The sequence below is a fragment of the Microtus pennsylvanicus genome, chromosome 13, assembly GCF_037038515.1.
Source record: "Microtus pennsylvanicus isolate mMicPen1 chromosome 13, mMicPen1.hap1, whole genome shotgun sequence".
Classification (NCBI taxonomy): Eukaryota; Metazoa; Chordata; class Mammalia; order Rodentia; family Cricetidae; genus Microtus; species Microtus pennsylvanicus.
Window position 1 is genome coordinate 39304876 of NC_134591.1, and position 23912 is coordinate 39328787.

A 23912-nucleotide genomic window follows, 5' to 3' on the forward strand; every position below is an offset into this window, starting at 1 on the left:
GACACGTTCCTCCCTGCATTCATCACTTTTCTCTTGCTGTGATAAAGCACCAAGACCAAGGCAACTCATAGAAGGAAACGTTTATTTGGGCCTATGATTCCAGAGGGATACGAGTACTCGGTGCTGAGCAAAGGTATGACAAGAAACAGACGTGGTGACAAGATCAGGAAGCTGATTTCACATCTTGAACGCCAAGCATGAAGCAGTGACAGCAAACTGAAAATAGCATGAATCTTTAAACTCTCAAAGCCCGCATACTGGCATACTTCCTCCAACAAGACTGCACCTCTTAAATGTCCCCCCAAACAACGCCACCAAGTGGTAGTCAAGAGTTCAAATGCATGAGCTGTGGGGGATGTTCTCATTTAAGCCAGCACACTCCCCCCAGTTTCTTTCCATCATGGTATTTTATCACAGCAAACTAGGGCACCTAGACTCAGAAAGGGTAGCTATTATACAAGAGTTCGGTGCTGTTGGCATCTTTGTTACACGTAACTGGGAAGACAGAGAGGATGAAAGAACTCACACCAGGAAACAAACTACTACTTAATAAGCAAATGGTGATTGGATCAGGATGGCAGCAGAAATGGTGAAGATCCTGAACTCAAGATGAATTAGCATGGAGAGGTCTCGCTGGGCTTTGGGAGTAGGGAGAAAAGGAAATCGGGTGACTCTGAAGCTTCACATTTGCATTGCTTCTCTGTCCAGTGTTCTGTGTTGAGAATGCTGGAGGAGGAGGGGGAAAAGGATGCTTAGCACATGTGGTGGGGACAGGGAATCCTAAGTCTTGCCCTACTCATTGGATTCAAGATGCCTGTGTGAGGTCTGAGATGGCAGAGAGGTATCTGACATTCAGACTCTTATGCATCAAAGTTAGAAAGAGTATAATAGTATTTCTATGGTACGTTTGAAGTGTGTGTGTGTGTATGTTTGTGTACATGCATGCATGTGCGAGTGAATGAGAGAGAGAGAGGAGAGAGAGAGAGAGAGAGAGAGAGAGAGAGAGAGAGAGAGAGAAAGAGGAGGGGAAGTGCAAAAGGTGATGGGGAGAGACGCATCAAGGCTGACCCCGCCCCTCACCGGAAAGAGAGACCTAAAGTTTAACATTTATTTATTTTAAACTTGTGTGACTGTTTTACAATGTATGTGTACTATGAATGAGCTTGGGGCCAGTAGAGGCCAAAGATGGCATTGGTTCTCCTGTAACTGATGGAGACAGATGGCTGTGAACTGCCATATGGGTTTGGGGAACCAAGCCTTGGTCTTCTGCAAGAGCATCACGTATTTTTAATTCCTGATCCGTCTCTCCAGTTCCAGACCCAAACTTTGGCATAATTGGTTATCTTTGTTGTGCTTCCCTGGGGAAGGCAAATTTTCCAGTTTACCATATCACCAGCTAAGTAAAGAGCACTTTAAGAGTTAAATTCTTGCCCCTGTTTGTTGGCTTCTGTATTGACAGACACCTTTAACCTCCAGTGTTTTTGTTATACTCGGCTCACAGAGATATACCTTTAGGACCCTCAGTAAGTCATTCAGTTGCCTTAGAGAACCCAAAGCCTGCCTAAGACCAGAGGTCCTGGAGTCCTGAGGTAGAAACTCTTCCAAACATTCAACAAGTGATTCTACTCAGGGATTTCCCATTTCCTGGCTCTGGTGCTTTCTTGACGTGGGATTCACCTCTGTACGCCGTGAATACTATTGGCTAATAAAAAAAGCTGCCTTGAGCCTGTGATAGGGTAGAGTAGAGCTAGGCAGGGAAAACTAAACTGAATGCTGGGAGAAAGAAGGCGGAGTCAGAGAGAAGCCATGTTGCCCCACTTGAGACAGACATTGGACTTTACCTGGTAGTAAACTACACGATACACAGATTAATAAAGATGGGTTAATTTAAGGTATGAGTTAGCCAGAAATATGCTTAAGCTATTGATCAAATAGTATTGCAAGCAATATGGTTTCTGTGTGATTATTTTGGGAGTCTGGGTGGCTGGGAAATGTGACCTCCTACTACACTTTCTGTCACCTTTATGTAGCAAACTAAACTGTGGTACCTTCCACTTTGACGTCCATCATAAGGCTTGTCTGGCTTCTGCCTTAAAAGTGCTTTCTGTTGTGTTTCTATTTTTCCTAGGTTATGGTTTGTTTTGCCACTGAAGGTTCTTTTCTATCCTGTTCTGTCTGGGTATTTCAGAACTTAGACTGTTAGAATGGGTGACATAGCCCCCATTCCTCATGACAGTTCCTTGGGATCTGCTAGCCTCAGGCCATGAGAAAGGAATCAGGCTATATGGGACGATAGCCCTCATATAGAATGGTTCAGCCCCAGCCTGGCTGTCGGCTTCACTTGCAGAAACAATATGCCCAGGTACAGAAAGCGACTCAAATATTTAGTCAAACCTCAAACACAGCTGTAACTTCCGAGTATCTACCCAAGCATGTGTGTATGCACATATATCTGCTTCCCAGGCCCTCTAAGGGCCCTTAACCTTCATCCCATAGAAAGGCTAAGGCCCCTCTCTGATCCAGTAAAGCATCCTCAGCCTGTTGATGGGGTCTGTCTGCTTCTCTGTCTGTTTTCTGACATAGGGAGATACCAGAGATATATCCCAGGAGGCCTTAAAAAGAGAGGTACCAAAGCAAAAGCGTCTAAACCTGGCTTAGTGGGTTTAGGGCTGACGAGAATCATATGCATTTTCAGAATAGAGCTGCCATGCACACTGGAGATGATATGGACCCTCGGACCACACAAAATCATCATGACGGTGACTATAACCTGTATTTCACACAGGGCTTGATGGGAGAATTTACAAAGCACTGGAGTATTAGCATGAAATTCTCTTGGCTGGCAGACATTGCCCAGAGTGTATGGAGGCCATGAAAGGGAAATGAGCGTCTGACGTGGAGCTAGGTCACTGGAAACTTGAGTGTTCCAGGGAGAAAGAGATGCTAGAGGCTGGAAGTCCTAGCTGCCTTGGTTCTGAGGAAGATGGAGGAGGCCTGGGATTTACGGCTCAGACAGCCAATTATAGTAACTCCCCCAGAGTCTCAGGTAAAACTCAAAGAGACATGACATCCTTTGACTTTGCGGGTGGATATTGGGGTTAGTTAGTAATAGATCATCTGATCACAAAAGCACCCCCCCCCAAAAAAAACCAGGATGGCAAGCAATCCTGACCACCTGTGGTTTCTGATATCTCTGGAATGTACAAGAGACAGGGCTTGATTTTGATGCTTTTGGTGGTGGTGGTGGTGGTGGTGGTGGTGGTGGTGGTGGTGGTGGTGGTGGTGGTGGTGGTAGTATGTGTTCTCTTAAACTGGGTCTTACGTACTCCGATCTTGGCTCTGCAGCAAAGGCTGGCCTTGAATTCTCAATCCTACAGTCCCTACCTATCTCAAGCATTGGGATTTCAAGCACGTGCCACTGTATTTTGGTTAAGAAACACAGTTTCCACTTACATAGTCCTCTTTGGGGGAAGGATCATTAAGTAGCTGGCCTAGCTAAGTTATTTTTTCCTAGAAGGCCAGCGGTTCCACCCACAGGCTCCTCTGGAGCGGTGGTTCTCAACCTTCCTAATACTGTGACCCTTCAATACCTCATGTGGTGATGTCCCCACGATTTATTTTCATTGCTACTTCATGACTGTAATTTTACCGCTGTTATGAATCGTCATGCAAATGTCTATATTTTCAGATGGTTTTAGGTGACCTCTGTGAAAGGGTCATTCAAGCCCATAGGGGTTGCGACCCACAGGTTGAGAACCACATGTTGAGGTGGAAATTGTCTGGCAGGCTGTGTGGGCTAGCAAGCTTCTACAGCTCATTGCATGCTGACACTCGGTTCCCAGGCTTAACTGGTCTGGATTTGAGCCTCAGCATTCTGCTTCTGCCATAGAAAAGGCTGTAGGCTGCTTGTCCTGGCTTGATTTCTGTTGCTGGGATAAAACACTCAGAACAAAATGCCACTTGAGGAAGCAAGGATTTATCTGGCGTATACTTCCAGGCCACCATCCATTGTTGAAAAAGTCAGGGCAGTGATTCAAGCAAAACATGGGAGAATTATTCTTGCTGGCTTGCTCTCCGACTTGCTCTCAGGCTTCTACCTACCTAGCTTTTTTTTTCATCCATTATAGTACCTGCTTAAGGAATGGTGCTGCCCACAGTGGGCTGGACTCTTCTGCATCAATCAGTAATCAAGCCAATATGGACATACCCACAAAAAGCCAATCCCATCTAAGCAATTTCCCTACTGAGGCGTCTCTCAGATGACTGGGTCAAGACTAACCAGAACACTGGAGGTTTACTGAACCTGGAAAACATAACTGGACAGGAAATGAGAAAGGAATGGCATTCCTCCTGGCCTCCGGGGTGGGGGGGACCAATGGTTAAACAACTGCATGAGTTAGTTTTTTGAAAAGTTGCTACAATAAACTGTGGATTAGAGGGCTGGGATTATCTGAAGTCATATGGAGAACATAACATTAGCTAGATATATATCTTATCTTAAGGAATAACAGTAACACAAAGACCAGACTCAACAAAACAGATTTTATACAGCCAAGGTCAAGACCTATCCCAGGACTGACAAGTCAACTTTATTCAAATACCAAAGTAAGAGAGTTCAAATACATGCTAATCTGTGTTGCTACCTTTTCAAGGTAGGTTGAAGTGTTTCCCGCATAGACTGACAAAGCAACAGGTTATTAAAGCCTGACTGAGAGAGGTTACCCTCTATTTTGGACTATTTTATAACATAATGATAACTGTCCTACCTCTATTTTTGAGCTAACACAAAAAGCAAACAAACATGAATCAAATGGATGTTACCTATATCCCAGTGGCCCCGAACCTCAGATGAGGTAGAAACGATGAATCATGCTTTGGAAAGGACAATGTTGAAATTGTGCCATGACACACCTGCACTGAGAAGCTAAGAGCAGCTTCCCTAAGGTTCCCTTGGCTTGAGCCCTCATGACATTGTTTATGGACATCCGCTCCAGACCATGCTCACACTGGGTGACTAGGAAAGAGGGTGGGGATGGAAAATCCAGAATCATGTTTGTAAACGTATCTAGAATGAATGCATGTGCTAGAGATTTTGCTGTTGGTGACAAGGTTCTGTTGAAAATCAGAAACATGGGCTCTCTGGGAGACTGAGATGTGGACTGGCCCATGGAAGGTGGTTCAGTTTGCTGGAGTTAAGCCTCAGCTATACAATGCAAGGTAAAGGCTACATCAGAGACTCACAGACATCCACATGGGCAGGAGATCTGAAATGGACTCTGCTCATGAACAGCAAGCACCAGGGGCTAGGAAGGCTCACAGGCTGTCCCAGAAGGCACACCAGTCTTATGGGTGTGATGATTGACACCGGCTGTCAACTTGACAGGATCCAGACTTACACCAGAGACAAGTCTATGAACATGCTTGTGTGGAATTATCTACATGAGGTTGACTGAGGTGAGAAGACCCACCCATTCCCTGACCTGAGATCCCGAGCTACATCCATGGGGAAAAGGGAACTGAGTTTGCATCCATCTCTCTGCTCCTGTCCACTTATGCTACACTAGACATCCTAAGCTTCTCCGCCATGGTGGGCTGTAACCCCGGAACTTCTCAAGCCATTTTTTTTGTCAGAATATGTTATCACAACAACAGCAAACGTATCTAACTCCTGGGGCAAGAAAAAGAGGGCCGCTTCCCACACACTAAACTTCTGAGTGGAAAGCACACCAGCAGATCACTCACTTCTGACCATACATATACTCGTGAACACTTGAGGGGTCACTTCAGGACTCTTACACAGAAGCTGAGCATCTTAGTCTATGGTAAAAGCTGTTGGGGCTATTAGACAGGAATCAGGTCAAGTTGGGGAAGCGGCCCTAAAAAATGGGCTACTGTAGATCATTTAGTACTGAGAGGTGCCATAAAGAATGCAGAAGGGTGCTGTTTTAACCCGACAGATAAAGCCTAGTTGGCTGGACCTAAAGCTAAAGCAGCTGATGACATCGTCTCTGACAAAGAATAGATGAGGACTCCAGTGTCACCTTTTGTGCCTCCTGGCTCCCAAGCCTTCCTGGCCTCAGGGCAGCCTTCCTGTTTTTCCCTTTGCTAGTACTTCCCTGAGCATCTGTCTGTTGTCGGAAAGGTGCTCTGACTTACGCAGCCTCCCTTGCTGGTAAGACGCTCAGCTAGTAACGATATGCCCAGCTGCAGAAGCCAAACTTCATGTGAAGCCGATATGAGAATAGGAGACGGATAGGGGAGCTTCCTATTCTGCAGTATGAAAGCATGCTTAAACTTCACAGCCTTTGCATGAAAAGCAGCTCAGCCATGCACACTGCTAATGCTTTGTTTGCTCTGAGTTAACCTTTAACGTAGATAGAGTCTGGATGGTGACTCAGGAAAAACGCAGGGCTTGGGAGCCGGAGGTGTACACGAGCTTCTCACGGCACAGAGAGAGCTGATAACGAGAAGAATGTACAGGGAGAGATAAGGAGAGAAGCAACAGCATCGTGAATCTCTTGGACAAGGCAGGCTTCTCGAGCTGGAGTTCAAGACAAAACTTTGAAATGATTAATTGCCTCGAACAGGCTCCCTAGACAATATACTAGCAGGAGCTGGCTCCAGGCAGATTTCCTGTGGTTTCTGAGATTGCTGGCTCTCTGCAATAAAATGAGCTATCGAGAGTCTGCTTTTTGATTGCTGTAACATTCTGATTAGATTTTCAATAGCTATTCATTTCCTACATCTGTGTATGATGACCAAACATCCTGGTGACTCTCAGGTAAATCTTTCCCGAATGTATTGACTTAGTCAACCATGAGATTCCACCATCCCAGAGGTTATCAGAAAACATGGGAAACCTCTAGCTGAGATTCCACCACTCGTCTGTAACCTCAATATTCCCACTGGTACAGTTGGAAAATACCTTGGCTTATGACTTTCCTTTGTGCCTTAACTATGATAACTTCAAGCATACATTACCACATTGAAACACGTTATTAGGGGTGATCGGAGTCCATGTTCTTAGGCCATGGACACTCGTTTTGGGTTAAAAATAAACTATTTTTTTTTTAATTTCTTTTGAGTGACAGTTGAGTTTGGTCTCAACAGTCTCAAAAGCTTAAAGCTGAAAATTGTGAGAAGGAGGGGATGAGCAAGTAAGTCTGGAGAAGTCGAAGAAAACAGAAATAAAAGCTGTTGTTTGGACTTGGCAACACTGGGGCCACTGGTAATTCTGGTCAGTGCCCTTTAAGCTGAGTAGCGAGGGAGGGATCCTGCCTGGAGTGGGCTGATGTTTAAGGAGGAATGGAGAGAGTAAAGACCATGCGTGGCATGTAAACACACATTTAGAGAATTTATAGAGCACTACACAGACAGAAGACATCGTGGGGCAGAGTGGAGCCAAGAAGCCTCCGTCCAGGAGGGTGATGACAGTGTACTCCACTAAGGTGACAATGACAGAGGAAAGCAAAAGTAACAGGCACCTTTGAAGCCCTCTGAAAATGTATAGAATACTTGGTCTGGAACCCCAGGTCCCTAGAACTTCTAATCCTGTAAGTGTGCTTCTACTAAACAAGCTATTCATACTTGACTTTTATTTTTTAGCTGCAAGGAAAGTCTTAGTGTTGAGTTGAAAGAGAAGTTGGCATTTCTTTCTAGAAGAAAGACAAATAGTCCCGTAGTAGAACTATTTCCTCTAGGTATGACTTGACCGTTGGGCGTCATGAGTCAGCAAGAGCTGTGTTGACACGCAGGATGACTTGACCTTCTGTGTGTAAGGAAGTGAGGACAATACAGTCAGAGCTATTAACTTTCCTACTTAGGGGAGGCGAAGGTCACTAGGCTCTCAGGTGAGATTTCAGTCTCCATTTTCCCCACTCCTGCTCCTAGATGCAATAATTTTGATCCTGTGCACACGGCCTGGGAAGAAGGGATACCAACAAATACAGAAGGTGGGAAGGTTGCCTGGGGGTTAGGGTTCTTAAGTAGCTGCTGGAAGAGGGACTTCCTGGTGGTATCCTGGCAAGAGCCATCCATGTTCCTGTAAACAACCCCTCACCCATGTATACTCATGGAAATAATCTGAATGGATTTTTGATTTATCAGACTCGACTTAAATGAAATTATTTTTCTTGGTCTGTTGGTACCCTGTCTGTCTGGTGTCATTGCTATTTCTTCCTGTCTCCCCAGAAAAATAAATGAAACAACCATATAAATATAAAAAAATATATTTATAAAAATGTATTTGTGAACCAGGTATGATGGTGTATGCCTCGAGTCTCAGTTACCTGAAAAGATGAGCCAGAGGGATTTTTTGAGTCCAGGAGTTCAAGTCCAGTCCGAGTGAGAAGGTGAGATTACATCTAAATGTGTGTGTGTATGTGTGTGTGGTGTATGTGCGCACGCTTGTGATTATACAGTAGATGGAGGAGGATAAAGTAATTAATAAGTTACTACTTAATCGCACCCAGTAGCAACTGTAAGGAGAATGAGTATATTACACCCAGCATTCCTCATTGACTTACTTTCTTCATAGTTTGCATCTGTTGCAAGAGCAGATGAATCTGATTTTTTAAAGTCACTTCTGTGTTCAGGAGTACATTTGAAAGATGCGTGCCTGGAAGAAATAAAATTTACTCTGAAGGAAAATGGTCAGAAAATTTACAAAACAGATATAAACTTCTAATTTGGAGAAACATGTCCATTTTACAGATTGAAGGCAGAAAACTGAGACTACTGGAGAGGGAATTCCAAGTAGAGGGGATGGGACAAACCTACTTCTAGGGCAGGAATGAGGGCACACGGGGTGCCAGTATTCACAAGCTGACCAGGACACACATCAGAACTTGGTTCCATGAGATTTGGGGGACAGATTTGAATGGAAAGTGGGGACATAGGGACTCAGGAACAGCTCATACATCAGATAGGATGACAGCACCTGTGCATTATGTGGAGAATTTCACTTTGAGCTCTTTATTCTAGGTATTGCAACTGTCCCAAGAGGAGCACAGATGTTCTAAGGAGGGAAACTTGTACCAGACTCTTTGAAATGGTGGACTCTGAAAGATTGAAATGTCTCAAAAAGTCCCGTGCTGAGCAAAGGAGAGGACTGAAGCCTCGCACCAGCCAGAGGAGCTGGTTTCTTAGAAAGAGACTTAGTACAGTGCCTACAGTTGTCACGGCTCAGAGCACACTGGGGAGGAAGCAGTGAGGATGGGCAGGACCACTGCTTAGCTAGGCAGGCCTCTATTTAAACTTAAATTCCATGTCAGGACTCTGAAAGTATGCGTGTGTGTGGACTACATGCGTGTGTGTGTGTGGACTACATGCGTGTGTGTGTGCGTGTGTGGACTACATGCGTGTGTGTGCGTGTGTGTGCGTGTGTGGACTACATGTGTGTGTGTGCGTGTGTGTGGACTACATGTGTGTGTGTGCGTGTGTGTGTGTGTGGACTACATGCGTTTGTGGACTACATGCGTGTGTGTGTGGACTACATGAGTGTGTGGACTACATGCGTGTGTGTGTGTGTGGACTACGTGTGTGTGCGTGTGTGGACTACATGTGTGTGTGCGTGTGTGGACTACATGCGTGTGTGGACTATATGTGTGTGTGTGTGTGGACTACATGCGTGTGTGCGTGTGTGGACTACATGCGTGTGTGTGTGTGTGGACTACATGCGTGTGTGTGGACTACATGCGTGTGTGGACTACATGCGTGTGTGGACTACATGTGTGTGTGTGTGCGTGTGTGGACTACATGTGTGTGTGTGGACTACATGTGTGTGTGTGTGTGTGTGTGGACTACGTGTGTGTGTGTGTGTGTGTGTGTGTGTGTGAGGACTACATGCCCCTGGACCTATTTACTTGTTTCCCAGATTATTTAATGTGGCCACAGTGAACAACCCTGCTTTCTCTGCCTCCTGTTGTCATTTCTGTATGGTGTGCTGAGGATGAGTGGCTGAGCCTAGCTTGTTAGGATTAGGGCACCTGAGTTTTGACCCAACAACTCTGGTTAACAGTATGGTGGCTAAGTGTTTTAAGTGCCACTTTGACTGAATCCAAGTTTACCTAAAGAACTGGCAGATAATTCTCTCTGTGGGTATGTCTGTGAGGGTGTTTCTAGACTAGGTAGGTACAAGAGTTGGTGGACTCACAGTATAGGCAAGTGCCATTCAATCCTCTGGGATTATAAATAAAACAAATCAACTCTCCCTCCTCCACAAATGATGCACTCATCTCTGGCTGTTCTTGGGTACCAAAGTTCTAGGTCCCTTGACCCTGGGTTCCAAGACTCCAAATACTCCCACCTTCCCCCAGTTTCTCAGGCCTTCAACTTCAGACTGAAAATTAGACCATCAACCCCTCATATGCTACTGTGGGGATGGTTTTGTTAAGAAATGCGGTTTGAAGCTTGCCTTACAGATCAAACAAACTGTAACCAAGTTAATGTATGCTTTGAGGCCATTTATAACAATGCATTTTTTCTGTTTACATATGCTATACTCAACCTGTTGGAAATAAATTGACCTAAAAAAAGCAAAAACAAAAACATTACAATCAGACTTACTATGCTTTGGCTCCGCAGAGTATCATGGTCCCTGTTTCTCTTTCATCGCCCATTCATGGCCCTGACTCCAAGCAAGGTGTGTGTATAACATTTGGTGGCTAGACCTAAGACCATTTGCTGAAGCAACAGAATATTGAAAGCAATGCTTCAATTTCCACAAGTGCTGAAAGCAACACGTGGGTACAGACTGGCGGTGTGTGACAATATCTGCTCGTGTCCTTGTGTGCTACTGAGCCCAAAGAGTCAGAAACACAGTATCATCCTTAATGAGGCTGCTGCTGTATAAAACTGTTAAGGCAGAAGTTCCTCATCCCTTTCCAATACATACTTTGCTGTTCAATAAATAGGAAGAGAGGACTTTGTTCAGGAGCAGAGATCAGAGCTCTTCAGAACGAATCACTCCCTCCCTAGAGCTGAGATGGAAGGTGGAAGCCACTACGCTGGGCAAGTTTTAGTTTCTCACAGTATCAGATAGTCTAAGGCAAACAGAGCGCTTTAAAATGTTCAGCAGAATTATGATAGCTACGTTTTTGACTTCTTAGGGCCACATGACTTATCTTCTCTGATCTCTGCTCCTGTCTTAAGTACAGATGAAGCAGCAGTGCCTTCAGGTTCCATGTGAAGATCGAAGAACAGGGGTGTGGTCAAACAATCTTTCCTTTGTTCAAGCTGAACGTTGGCTTTCTGCAATGAAGCCAAAATGAAAAGGTAAGTGCTCTTTCTACAGGCAAAATTCTGTACAGCAAGAACAAAAGTTAACCTCTCTCTCTCCTCTCTCTCTCTCTCTCTCTCTCTCTCTCTCTCTCTCTCTCTCTCTCCACACACACACACACACACACACACACACACACACACACGGGGCGGGGGGGGGAGAGCACAGAGAGAGAAGAGAATTCATGTGTAAGGAAATAATGGAAAATATTTCAGATTTAAAATTAAAGACTGAAAACATTACACACTAAAATCTGAAAAGAGCCTTGTACCTTTACTGTGTGACATGTATGACGCCTTCCCCATCCGTTTAATAAAAGCAACGCCCCATAACCATGCAGGGGCCCTTCTAACTCTAAATTTTTAGAATTAAAGGAGAGACCTATAAAATTGCTCATTTCCTCTGAATTGAAACCTTCCTGCCTGGAAGGAAGAGGGAGGGCTGGAAGACAGGAAGCTCATGGAATTTATAAGATTCGGGAAGTTGAGAAAGTTAAAGATTTTTTAATGTCCCACCCTGACTTATAGAAGTTGTAACCAGCTGCTGGGGAAGAGGAGCCTCTTCCATGGAGCCACCTGCAAGTTAGGAAGGGAACCCAGGGATGTGGCTTTTATGTGTTATCATCAATGCTGGGTTGGGTTGTTTGGTGATATATGAGTTTTACATGCTCTCATAAGAAACCCCAATAAACTCATTGGTTCGCCAGTTCTTTGATCTATTGTCTGTGCCCCATCTGTGATAAGCAGATATTTGCTGTGTCTCTCCAGAACAGAACCAAATACTCACATCCGCACAGGGACCACCAAGCAAATATGATTTGGAAAGGTGAAGCTACATGCCACTTGTAATGGGTAATAAGACATGCTACTAATGTTGATCCATGTGAGGGTAGAGCATCCTTTGTATGTAATCCTGACATGGCTGTCTTTCCTGTGTGGTATGAGATACTGGGCTTCCTTTCTATAATATCAGTTGCATGTTTCCTGTTATGGGTGATAAGACATGTAACCAGGATGGAGCCATCCGAGAGTTCAGCATCTTTGCAAGATATCCTAGGGTGATCATCTTTCTCTAAGTGAAAGGTGGTCACATTCTTCTTGGATGACTGAAGTCTATGACGTAAGTAAGGAGATGCTCTCCAACTGGCTAATGGATAAGGTAATATATTAGAATCCTTGGAAATGACATGGGTATGATGGTAAGGGAGGTGTGGCATTGCTTGTATGGTCTGCGCTTGTAACCAAGGTTTATCTGTTCAACCAAAATGAACTTACCCACGTAAGGAAGAAACTCCCACAGGAAAAAGGCATGCAGATGCAAACCTCAACACTAGCCTCTGATGTGGTTGAAAAAATGAAATAAAGGAATGAGGTGTAGGTGTTAACTTGGTATTTCTCACAGTGGGGAGGATTCTGTGGGAGAAGAGTACAAGCTAGATCTGTCATACAGCCCTTCCTGGGAACCAAAGTCTTAGAACCCAGGAGAAGGTTAGCGAGCGAGAAGAGAGGAGTGAGTGGCAGAAGAAAGCCCTTGGGTCTGAGTTTCGACTCAAAGGAAAACCCACAGTTCAGCAGGCAGATAGGAACCAAAAGGGCACAGTGTAGGAAACTCTGACAAGCAGGGGATAGTATCTGAGCGGTGTCAACAGGAAAGACTTCTCGGTAAGGAGAAGAGTGCCTCACTACTTAGCTTTAGAGGCCAAGGGGCACAGGGTGGGCAAGTCTGTGTGCAGTAGAAGCAGCGAAACCGAGTAATAGAACTACTCATTCCTCCTTTAGGACCAGGGCTGAGGGATCTGAGGAAATCAGAGGGAAGCAGGTTCCTGATGGACTGACACTTACAAGCCAGTTATTGCCGGCTCGGGTGTCCATATATCAGAAGCCAGAAGACAGAAGAGGCTAGGTAGGCATGACTGAGGGAAATGCGTGGCTTTGAGAGGCAGTATTTGATGCCCATTCCACAAAGCTGAATAGGAATGGATGTCATATACTGAACTGGGTCTTTCCCAGCCTTGCTGAGCTCCACAGTGGGATGCAATCTTTACGAGGAAGGAGAGCTCTGGCAGATCTGAATGACTTACACCAGCAGGTGAGTTAGAATCAGAAAGGTCCACAGCACTCAGGTGAAGAAAAAGGATGACTGGACCTGTCCACGTTACTTGAAAGCAAAGGTGGCATGATCCGTGTCAAGCAGAGTTCCCTCTGGGAGACAGGGTTGCTGGAGATCCACATACTGTGCTTATGAGTCTGTGGAAGGCTTTAAAGATTGGATGGCAAAGCCCCCAGTGGGAACAGAGTAAAATGCAGAGAGGTACCAGGTGCCCTCGTCAACTCCCAGGTGTGGAGGAAGGAAATCCCCTTTGCTAGTGTTCCAAGGTAACTGGCAAATGGTGATCGCAGGCTCCACATTGAACTGGAGATTTGTTGGCTCCTGATTAATGTGCAAAATGCTTGTGTTTCAGTGGCTACTGGAGCTACGTATACTTTAGTTAAGGCCAGCTCCCCAAAGTACCAGAGGCAATGGTCAGCAATAGATGGATACAGGGACAGAACAGCATGAGTGGAAATGATTAAGCTTGTCCTGGGAGTAGGCAATGATGTTTCCTAGTGAATACGTTTATATTTATTCCTTGCAAGAAAGTACACTCGTGTGGCGACTCTTCACTCCGTTCACAGCTCTTTGGCCAGTCAGGTATCACTGGTGGAGAGGTGAGGCCTCAGCTCCGTCTTGGAGTTTGTCACCCTCACCCAGAGAGCCCGTTCAAGACGCGGGAATGCCAGGTCAATGAATGAATGCCTTTGGCCCTGTTCCATGGAAATCAGCGTGGATCAGGGTTCATTTGGTACTCTTGGGGGTGGGAGATGTCGACCTATAGCAGAGTCAGCACCCTAGGATGAAGAGGCCAGATGTCTGATAGAAGATGACAGGGGATCAGGGAAAGCCAGATGAGGGAGCATTTCCATCCACACTGTTGCAGTCAGCATTGACTGTTTGATGAGACAATTGGTTTAAGTGATGGGATCTTTCCTTCTTACAGTAAACCTTGCGAACTGAAAAAAAATCTCCTTAATTTTTAAATTCCAAGATTAACTAATACTTGCTTGGAATGAGTATAGAAAGGTTTTCAAATTACATAATGTGTAATATGAAATATTACACTAGAATACTAGTGATCATTTTACAGATTTGGAAAAACATTGTGGAAGAACAGTAAAAATACCAAAAGACTTTGAAAGAAGCATGAGCTGAAAAGGCACTTCCAAGAGCAATAGGGCTGTTAGGGGGTAGCCCCAGTGGAAATGCTGGGTTCCACCCCATGAGTGATTGCCCATGGAGGTCCCCAAAACCACTGAAACGGTAAGGCTGTTGTCTGTACTGTGGATCGTCAGAACTGAACTAGGAAAGACCGTATGGCTGGAGGCGTCACACACTGTGGCTACAGGACAGGGAGAAGTCAAACAGACTAAGCTGCAGGCTTCCCCCCTGCTGGATGGCTGTTGGAGCTATGGGCGATCAGATTTCCTCCCTGCCGGATGGCTGTAAGAACTTTAAAAAGAGTTTCCAGGGATCAGAAATCAATTTGCTCATATATGCTAAAACTCTAGTATTTGGGAAATTTTATCTGTTAACTGTTTCGCCTTGAATTCTGAGTCCTGCCCATTTTAGTTTGCTTTGTTTCTGTATAGTTCAGTTATTCTTAATTCAGTAACAATGCCAAATGTTATTTTCCATTTTTAAAATTTTATTTATTTTTTGAGGATTTTCTATACTATATTTTGATCATATTCTTTTCTCTTATCCACTGAGACCTACAACTTCATGTTTTTCCTTCCTTCCTTCCTTCCTTCCTTCCTTCCTTCCTTCCTTCCTTCCTTCCTTCCTTCTTTCCTTCCTTCCTTCCTTCCTTCCTGTTTTGTTTTTTCCAAACAGAGTTTCTCTGTAGCTTTGGAGCCTGTCCTAGAACTCACTCTGTAGACCAGGCTGATCTTAAACTCACAGAGATCTGCTTGCTTCTGCTTCTACCTCCTGAGTGCTGGGATTAAAGCATGCACCACCACCGCCCAGCCTCTCTCTCTCTCTCTCTCTCTCTCTCTCTCTCTCTCTCTCTCTCTCTCTCTCCTTCCTTCCTTCCTTCCTTCCTTTCTTCTTTTTCTTTCTTTCCCTCCCTCCTTCCCTCCCTCCCTTCCTTCCTTTCTCCTTTCTTTCTTTGCTTCTTTCTTTTCCTTTCTTTTGGGCTTTTTTGAGACAAGGTTTCTCTGTAGCTTTGGTGTCTGTCTGTCCTGGAACTAGCTCTTGTAGACCAGGCTGGTCTTAAACTCACAGAGATCCGCCAGCCTTTGCCTCCCGATTGCTGGGATTAAAGGTGTGCGCCACCACCGCCAGGCTGCCTCTTTCTTTCTTAAAACAAACCAAAAACCCAACACCAAAACAAAAAAACACAAGTAAATATAGAGTCTAATTTGTGTTGACCAACTGCTCCTGAGCCTGAGGCCTACCCTGCAGTGTCACTCCATTGAAGAAAATGGATTTTTCCCTGATCCAGTGGCTGTGAATCGCACATAGCTTCCAGATTAGGGGTGCTTTAGGGACTTGGTGCTTTCCATATATCTACTAAGTAACTTTGTATACTTAGCATATTGGTAGCAACTGTGGGTAGCAGTATTTAGTGGTTGGGAGGCAGTACTTTCAAAAGTAAAGTTTTGATACATCTATGACCTGGCACATGACAGCTACCTAGAAGTGATCTTATATAGTTAGTTTTTATCACTGCTGTTATTTTTTATTGTGGTCCTGGGGCCTCCAGTATACTAGGCCAGCTCTCTATCACCTAGTTACGTCCTTGATTACTTATTATTTTCTACTTAAATACGTGATTTTCAACTGATCTGTTTACAAAGTTGAAAGTCATTTATATGAGGATATAAATAAACTTGTCATATTAATGCATCATTAATCATAAAGTAAAAATCTTATCTGAAATGTTAACTTTTTAACGAGTACCACAGTATTAACGTCTACTTCATATACCTTTGCTCTGATGGCTGCAAGTATCCTTGCATCCTCATCCAGGGCATCTAACTTCTGCAGGATTCTTTCCATCATCCTTTGTCAAACTACTCCTGTTTAAAAGGGAGGAAGAAAAATGTAAGATTCACTTCAGACCAAAACACATGATGCCTATTTAGGCATAAGGGATGTTCTCCTATGAAAATAAGGCTGTGTGGCTGGCACGATATAATTCAATTCATTTTTAAAAATAATTTATTTTTGTCTTATGAACATTGGCATTTTGCCTGCATATATATCTGTGTAACGGTGTTGGATTTCCTGGAACTGGAGTTATAGACAGTTGTGTGTTGCGCCCGCCTCGACCAGGAAGGAAGACGCAACACCCGAGCTCTTCTTGCAAGCAGTTTATTCAGGACCTTGTTCACAGCAATCTTTCTCCTTCTCTTTCTCTTCCTCTCTCTCCCCGGGCAAACCTCTCCCAGCCCTTAAAAAGGCACAGGCTGTCAACCCCGGATTGCCAGGTGGGCACTGCCCATAGGTTCATGCATATGCAAGCAGCTGACTATCATTGCGTGATAATAGCATGAATCAGGCCTTAGCCATAGGAGTTGATTATCACAGAGAGCACTCGCTTTCGGGTTCACGGAGAGCGGAAGCCAGCGCCATCAGGTGCGGCTCCACGCAGCTCTCTACACATCACCATCAGGTGCGGCTCCACGCAGCTCTCTACAGTTGTGAACTGCCATGTGGATGCTGGGAATTGAACCTGGGTCTTCTGGAAGAGTAGCCAGGCTCTTAACCTCTGAGTCATCTCTCCAGCCCTCATGATATAATTTAAATGAAAAGACTGCAAAGACCTCAGCTTCATCCGGTTAACTAAACTTAAATCGGTCCATTGGTGCACAGCACTCAAGAGGTACTGAGAAGCATCTAATCTGAAAATCCCCACTGGGGTTCAAATGATGCATGTGAGCTGGATGGGTATCAAAGTCTGCTCTTATTTATCCCAGTTTCTGAATGATTAAACTGAAGGTCACACAGGACTTCATCAGTTTGCTACAAATGCTTACTGGAAGAGTTGAGGCAAGAACCCAGGAGTACTGGAGGTTAGGGGAATGACTCGGTGGTTAAAGCACTTGCCAACAAGCCCGAGAATCTGAGTCAAATGCCCAGATCCCAGAGGAACGTTGGGTGGGTGTGGCTAACCACCTGTAATCCGAAATCAAGAAGGTGAAAATAGGTAATCCCCAGAGCAAGTCATTGTGAGTAGCCTTGTTGGTGAGGTCTGGGCTTGACTGGGAGATATTTTCTCAAGAAATAAGACAGGTGGTTCCTGGCATCCATCTCTAGCCTGCATAATATACCCACACGATGTGCTGCCTCACACATGCATCCACATACAAGTGAACGTGTTAACACACACACACACACGCACACGCACACGCACACACACACGCACAATCTTTAACAACAAGAAAATGGAAGAAAAACGAATGCAGAATTGGTAATCCAGTACTCCCTGCTACATTTATTTTTTTTTAAATTTGGACAGATGATTTAATGTTTTGGCCTAGTGAATTGAATGGGATCCAATGGCACTGAAGTGTAAAAATTACCATGGCTCGCTGAAGTCTCAGGTCACCAGTGTTTATAAAGAACACCAGTCAGTATTAATACTGAACTTCCTTCTAGCTCAAAAGTTCTTCCATATTTCTCCCATTCTGGGCATTAGCTCATCAGTATTGCGAGGAGCAGCCATGCCTAAAACGCAATTGTTCACACTATTTGGTACTTCATTTCTTTTAATTTTTCTACTTTTTTCCTTCAACAAATATTGTACCAACTATGAATCCCTCCGTGTGTGTGTGTGTGTGTGTGTGTGTGTGTATGTATGTATGTATGTATGTGTAAAATCTCTATATAAACCAAATAGGATGAATTCAGATCTTTAGAGATTCCAATTCACCTCTGTGTGGGCAGACTCTGATATTTACCTGGTCACACAGTGGACATAAACTGAGGCATTTTGAGTGCAGCCAGGAGGCTGGGAAGGATGTTTTTCATCTTGTTGGGATAAGATCTAAAAATCTCGAAGGTGTGGCTGAGCTGGTGGCCTAAGAGCTTGCATAACTGGTGTGTGTGTGTGTGTGTGTAATATGTGTGTGATGTATGCACAATACATATATGAGTGCCAAAGGAGGAGGAAGTGAAGTGTCCTGCTCCATCATGCCCTGCACTCGTCCCTTGAGACAGAAACTCTCACTGCAACTAGAACTGGACAGTAAGCCCCCATGATTCTCCTCCCCATGCCCCAGTGCTGGAGTTACAGATTGAGTACAGCCATGCTCGGCTATTTATGTGTCTGGAGATTTGAACTCAGGTCCTCGTGCTTGCACAGCAGTGTTCTTGCCGTCGACCGAGCCATCTCTCCACCTTCCAGACTAGATTTTTAAACATTGAGCCTCTGGGTCTCATGTGGATCTGTTTCACCCCAGAGGGGGTATTTTAAGTAGGCAGTTAGTTCCTCCCTGTTCCTCTCTGACACTCCCACACTCCAACCCTTCTCTTCACATCCCCTGCATTTGTGGGAAAGGCATCCCTGCCTTAACACACTTTCCAAGGATGAATTATTGATGCTTCCTATAGTTCCCTCCCCATTACCTTCTCGGTGGACTCAGTGCCAGTTGATGGTTAATCGATGGCTTCCTGTTGCTGTGACAAAATACCTCAGACTGGATGCTTTATGAAGGAGAGAGAATCACCTATTCAGGTCATAGTTTTGGAGCTGAAGTACAAGATTTGGAGATTCCACAATCTCTGAGTGAGGCCTTGTGGCAAATGGTATCAGGATGGTGACAGTTGGTACAAGAACCATGATGTCAGACATAAATCCAGAGGGAAGGCAGGATCCAATATTGCTCTTTTATATCTTACCCATTGTAAGATCTAACTGGTCCAAAGAGAACCATATAAACTCCCTCTGTGGCAGGGCCCCCTAGTGACCTCAGTACCTCTTATATCACTACACTGGGGACTGTGTTTTCAATATGTGGACCTTTAGGGAGGATTCCCTTAGGGAGAAGACTATGTCCAAGGCAAAGTACCAAGGTGACAAAGAACTTAGGCTTGGAAAATTCTGGCCTATGGGGACACACAGACAGACAACAGTCTTTCCCCATATAAGCTCATGGCTACTACAGGGAGGAGAGGGAGGTCTCATGGACCTTGCGTCAATCCACACAAGCTTAGGCTCCTACAGGTGGGAGCAGGCGATCTGGATCCAGGTGTCAGCTCATTGTGGATGTTGCAAGCTTTAAGGATCTCCTTCAGGAAGGCAGGGGAAGGTTTTGAAAGAGACAAATAGTTTATCTGGACACTACAGGTCTTCTTTTAGAGCCAGGATCAGGTCATCTTGTGTCTGAGAAACAAGGATGGAATTTGGGTTCCTGTTTCCATCACTGAAGTGGATATGCCAAAATGTCTTCTCATAGAGACAGACCCTTCTCAGTGAGAAAAAGGAAGGTGAATTATCACATTGAAGAGAATGGTCTTCCCAACTGAAGAAAGAGACAAATGGCATATGGGCTCTAAGATCTGCTGGTTGCTGATGCTAAGGAAGAAAGCAGGTCTCTTTAGAGCAGTAATTACCAACCTGTAGCTCATGACCCCTTTGGGGCTGCATATCAGATATCCTGCATGTCAGACATTTACAATTCATAACAGTTATGAAGTAGCAATGAAATAATTTTATGGCTGGGGGTCACCACAACATGAGGAACTGTATTAAAGGGTTTCAGCACTAGGGAGGTTGGGAAACTCTGCTTTATTTATTTGTTTGTTTGTTTTTTGAGACAGGGTTTCTCTGTGTCACTTTGTTGCCTGCCCTGGAACTAGTTCTTGTAGACCAGTAGGCTGGCCTCCAATTCACAGAGATCCTCCTGCCTCTGCCTCCCGAGTGCTGGGATTAAAAGCGTGGCCACCACCGCCTGATGAGAATCTCTGCTTTAGATTGAGGTGCCCTGTGTTCTACTTTTAGTGCCTTCCCTACTTCAATGTCACAACCAACAAGGTATGGTGCAGCACGCCTCCTCATTTCACACTGCTGTGCTGCCGTGGCAGAGAAAGATGCTCGTGATCACACCTATTATTTTCCGTCTTGTATTTCTTTTTTTTCTTTTTTTTATTGAGAAAAGGAGAAAAAAAACAAGTTTCCACCTCCCCCCAGCCTCCCATTTCCCTCCCCCTCCTCCCATCCTTCTCCCCCTCCTCCCACCCTTCTTCCCCTCCCCCCACTCCTTTCCCCCTCCCTCTCCAGTCCAAAGAGCAGTCAGGGTTTTCTGCCCTGTCGTAAGTCCTAGGTCCTCCCCCCTCCGTCCATATCTAGGAAGGTGAACATCCAAACTGGCTAGGCTCCCACAAAGCCATCACATTACGTAGGATCAAAACCCCGTGCCATTGTCCTTTGCGTCTCATCAGCCCTCATTGTTCGCCATGTTCAGAGAGTCCAGTTTTATACCATGCTTTTTCAGTCACAGTGCAAATCCAAACAACTTTGAGATATCATCTTACACCTGTCAGAATGGCTAAAGTCAAAAACACCAAGGATAGCCTTTGCTGGAGAGGCTGTGGAGGAAGGGGTACCCTCATCCATTGCTGGTGGGAATGCAATCTTGTGCAACCACTATGGAAGTCAGTGTTTCAGTTTCTCAGGAAATTCGGGATCAACCTACCCCTGGACCCAGCAATACCACTCTTGGGAATATACCCAAGAGATGCCCTATCATATGACAAAAGCATTTGTTCAACTATGTTCATAGCAGTATTATTTGTAATAGCCAGAACCTGGAAACAACCTAGATGCCCTTCAATGGAAGAATGGATGAAGAAAGTATGGAATATATACACATTAGAGTACTACGCTGCGGTAAAAAACAATGACTTCTCGAATTTTGCATGCAAATGGATGGAAATAGAAAACACTATCCTGAGTGAGGTATCCCAGACCCAAAAAGATGAACATGGGATGTACTCACTCATAATTGGTTTCTAGCCATAAATAAGGGTCACGGGGTCTACAATAGGTGGATCTAAAGAAGCTAAGTAAGAAGGGGAACCCAAGGAAAAACATATAGTTATTCTCTTGGCTAAGGGAAGTAGACAAAATTGCCGGGGAGAAAATTGGGATCTTGGGGGTGGGGGGGGATGGGGGTAAGGGGAGATGGGGAGAGAAAAGTTAGAAGGGAAGGAGGTGGGACCTTGGGAAAACAGGAGGATTGGGATAAAGGAAGGTTGGACAGGGGAGCACGGAACCACAATTCTTAGTTAAGGGAGCCACTTTAGGTTTGGCAAGAGACCTGACCCTAGAGGGGCTCCCAGGTGCCCAAGCCGAGGTCCCCAGTTAGTTCCTTGGGCAGCTGAGGATAGGGAACCTGAAATGACCCTATCCTAGAGCAATACCGACGAATATCTTGAATATCATCATAGAACCTTCATCTGGTGATGGATGGAGATAGAGACAGAGACCCATACTGGAGCACTGGACTGAGCTCCCAAGGTCCCAATGAGGAGCAGAAGGAGGGAGAACATGAGCAAAGAAGTCGGGACCACGAGGGGTGCACCCACCCACTGAGACAGTGGAGCTGATCTATTGGGAGCTCACCAAGGCCAGCTGGACCGTCTCGTATTTCTTAACTGCAAAGTTTCTTGAAACTCTCATCTGTACTTCAGGGCTCTGATTTCTGACATCCCCTCTGTTCCCAAGCTCCTGTCGTCTGGCTTCTCATTAAATCAACCCCTAGGTTATCAGAGTCACTGTCTCATGAACTAACGAATACTTTATTTTTGCTCTTAAATTCTTTGATCTTTTATAAATTTGTGGATATCGATTATGCCTTTCTATAGAAATGTTTGTCCCTCTCAGTTTCCATAACATCGGTCTTCCTACCTCCTTGGAAGATTCCTTACCAATGTCTTTAGGCCTCGCTTCAAACACTTGTACCCACAGGGGTTACATCATGTTTCCCATTGTTGCACATCCTCCCCAGACAACCTCTTATGAACCCATGGCTTCATCTACTGTCATCTATCTCCAAACAAATTCTCCCGAGTCCCAAGCCTATATATACAGCCCAGCTTATAATATTTCCCACCAGGATTGCAGACTTCCTCCATCATCCTTTTGCTGCAACCAAGACTTTCTTCTAACCCATGGAATCATACTAACACCTCTCAAGCTTCTGGCTCACACACTGGGGCATCACAGTGATTTTCCTTCTTAGCCATTTTACAGAATGGGTTGAAAACTTTCATACAAAAAAAGTGTTGTGGGACAATGGTCTTGTATCCTGTTACTCTGTAAAGATTTGTCAGTTGTATTGGCTTAATAAAACACTGATTGGTCAGTAGTCAGGCAGGAAGTATAGGCAGGGTGACCAGGCAGGAAGTAGAGGTGGAATGACAAGAACAGGAGAATTCTGGGAAGAGGAAAGACTGAGTCTGCAGTCGTGACCCAGATGCAGAGGACACAAAATGAGAATACCTCACTGATAAAAGGTACCAAACCATGTGGCTAACATAGACAAGAATAATGGGCTGATTTAAGATTTAAGAGTTAATAAAAAGCCTGAACTAATAGGCCAACCAGCTTATGTAGACCTCTGTGTATTTCTTTGGGACTGAAGGGCTATGGGACAGGATGGGACAGAAATCTCTGCCAACACAAATTTTCTGGTGTCCCCTTAGATCTCCAAAGTAAAACCCCAGGGGATGAAGATTAAGAATCCTCTCCCTCTCCTCCTGAGAACTGAAATAGGCAAGCACTCGACTCTCAAGTCTCCAGTCTAGGCATTGATTGGGATGTGTGGGATGTACTGGTGTCAAGCATTCTTGGTGTGGCAGGTCCTTCTGTCTGTATGTTGCTTTTATTGGTTAATGAATAAAGAACTGCTTTGAGCCTATGGCAGGGAAGAACAGAACTAGGCAGGGAAAGCTAGGCTGTACACTGGGAGACAGAAGGGTGGAGTCAGAGAGAAGCCATGGAGCCGCCAGAGACAGACATTGGGCACTTCATCTGGTAAGCCATAGCCACATGGCAATATACAGATTAATAGAAATGGGTTAAATTAAGATGTAAGAGTTAGCCAACAAGAAGCTAGTACTAATGAGCCAAGCAGAGATTTAAATGATATGGTTTCTGTGTGATTATTTTTGGTCTAAGCTAGCCAGATGGCCGGGAACCAACAAGTGTCCCTTCTCCAACACTCATGTGCATTCATCTTTTTTAATTGTAACTTCTTAATATTCTCTGTTTATAGGGTCAGTCTTCTACTCTCTCCACTCCTAAGTTCTCCTCATTAAGCAACACCTGTATAGGAAGTTGTCCCTGTAAACCATAATTTAGAGAGCAACTTTCTGTGCACAGAAGCAAGCCTACTGACAACCCCCTCTGGACTGTGCCCTTCTTGAAGGCAGAAATCTCACCTAATTCACCTCTGAATATCTAATACTTTCACAACTTAAGTGGTAACTGACAGAAAGAAAAAGGATAGTTGTAAATACCATGGCTGCTTTTGGCCTTTGGCAAGGTTCTTGCTTTTGACAGTGCCTTCTTGAGGGTCTTCAGGAA

The 23912-nt window shown here is 44.8% G+C and overlaps 1 long non-coding RNA gene across 2 annotated transcripts; it reads left to right on the plus strand.

Annotated features, from left to right (window-relative positions):
* Positions 1-7823: 7823 nt before the first annotated feature.
* LOC142834109 (uncharacterized) lies at positions 7824-11977 on the plus strand. Of its 2 annotated transcripts, none has more exons than XR_012907501.1 (5): positions 7824-7850; positions 8257-8351; positions 10585-10642; positions 11157-11274; positions 11806-11977. It is a non-coding gene; the product is annotated as an uncharacterized LOC142834109 (long non-coding RNA). The 2 variants fall into 2 exon arrangements; XR_012907500.1 differs by lacking the exon at positions 7824-7850 and adding an exon at positions 7857-7952.
* The last annotated feature ends 11935 nt before the right edge of the window (positions 11978-23912 follow it).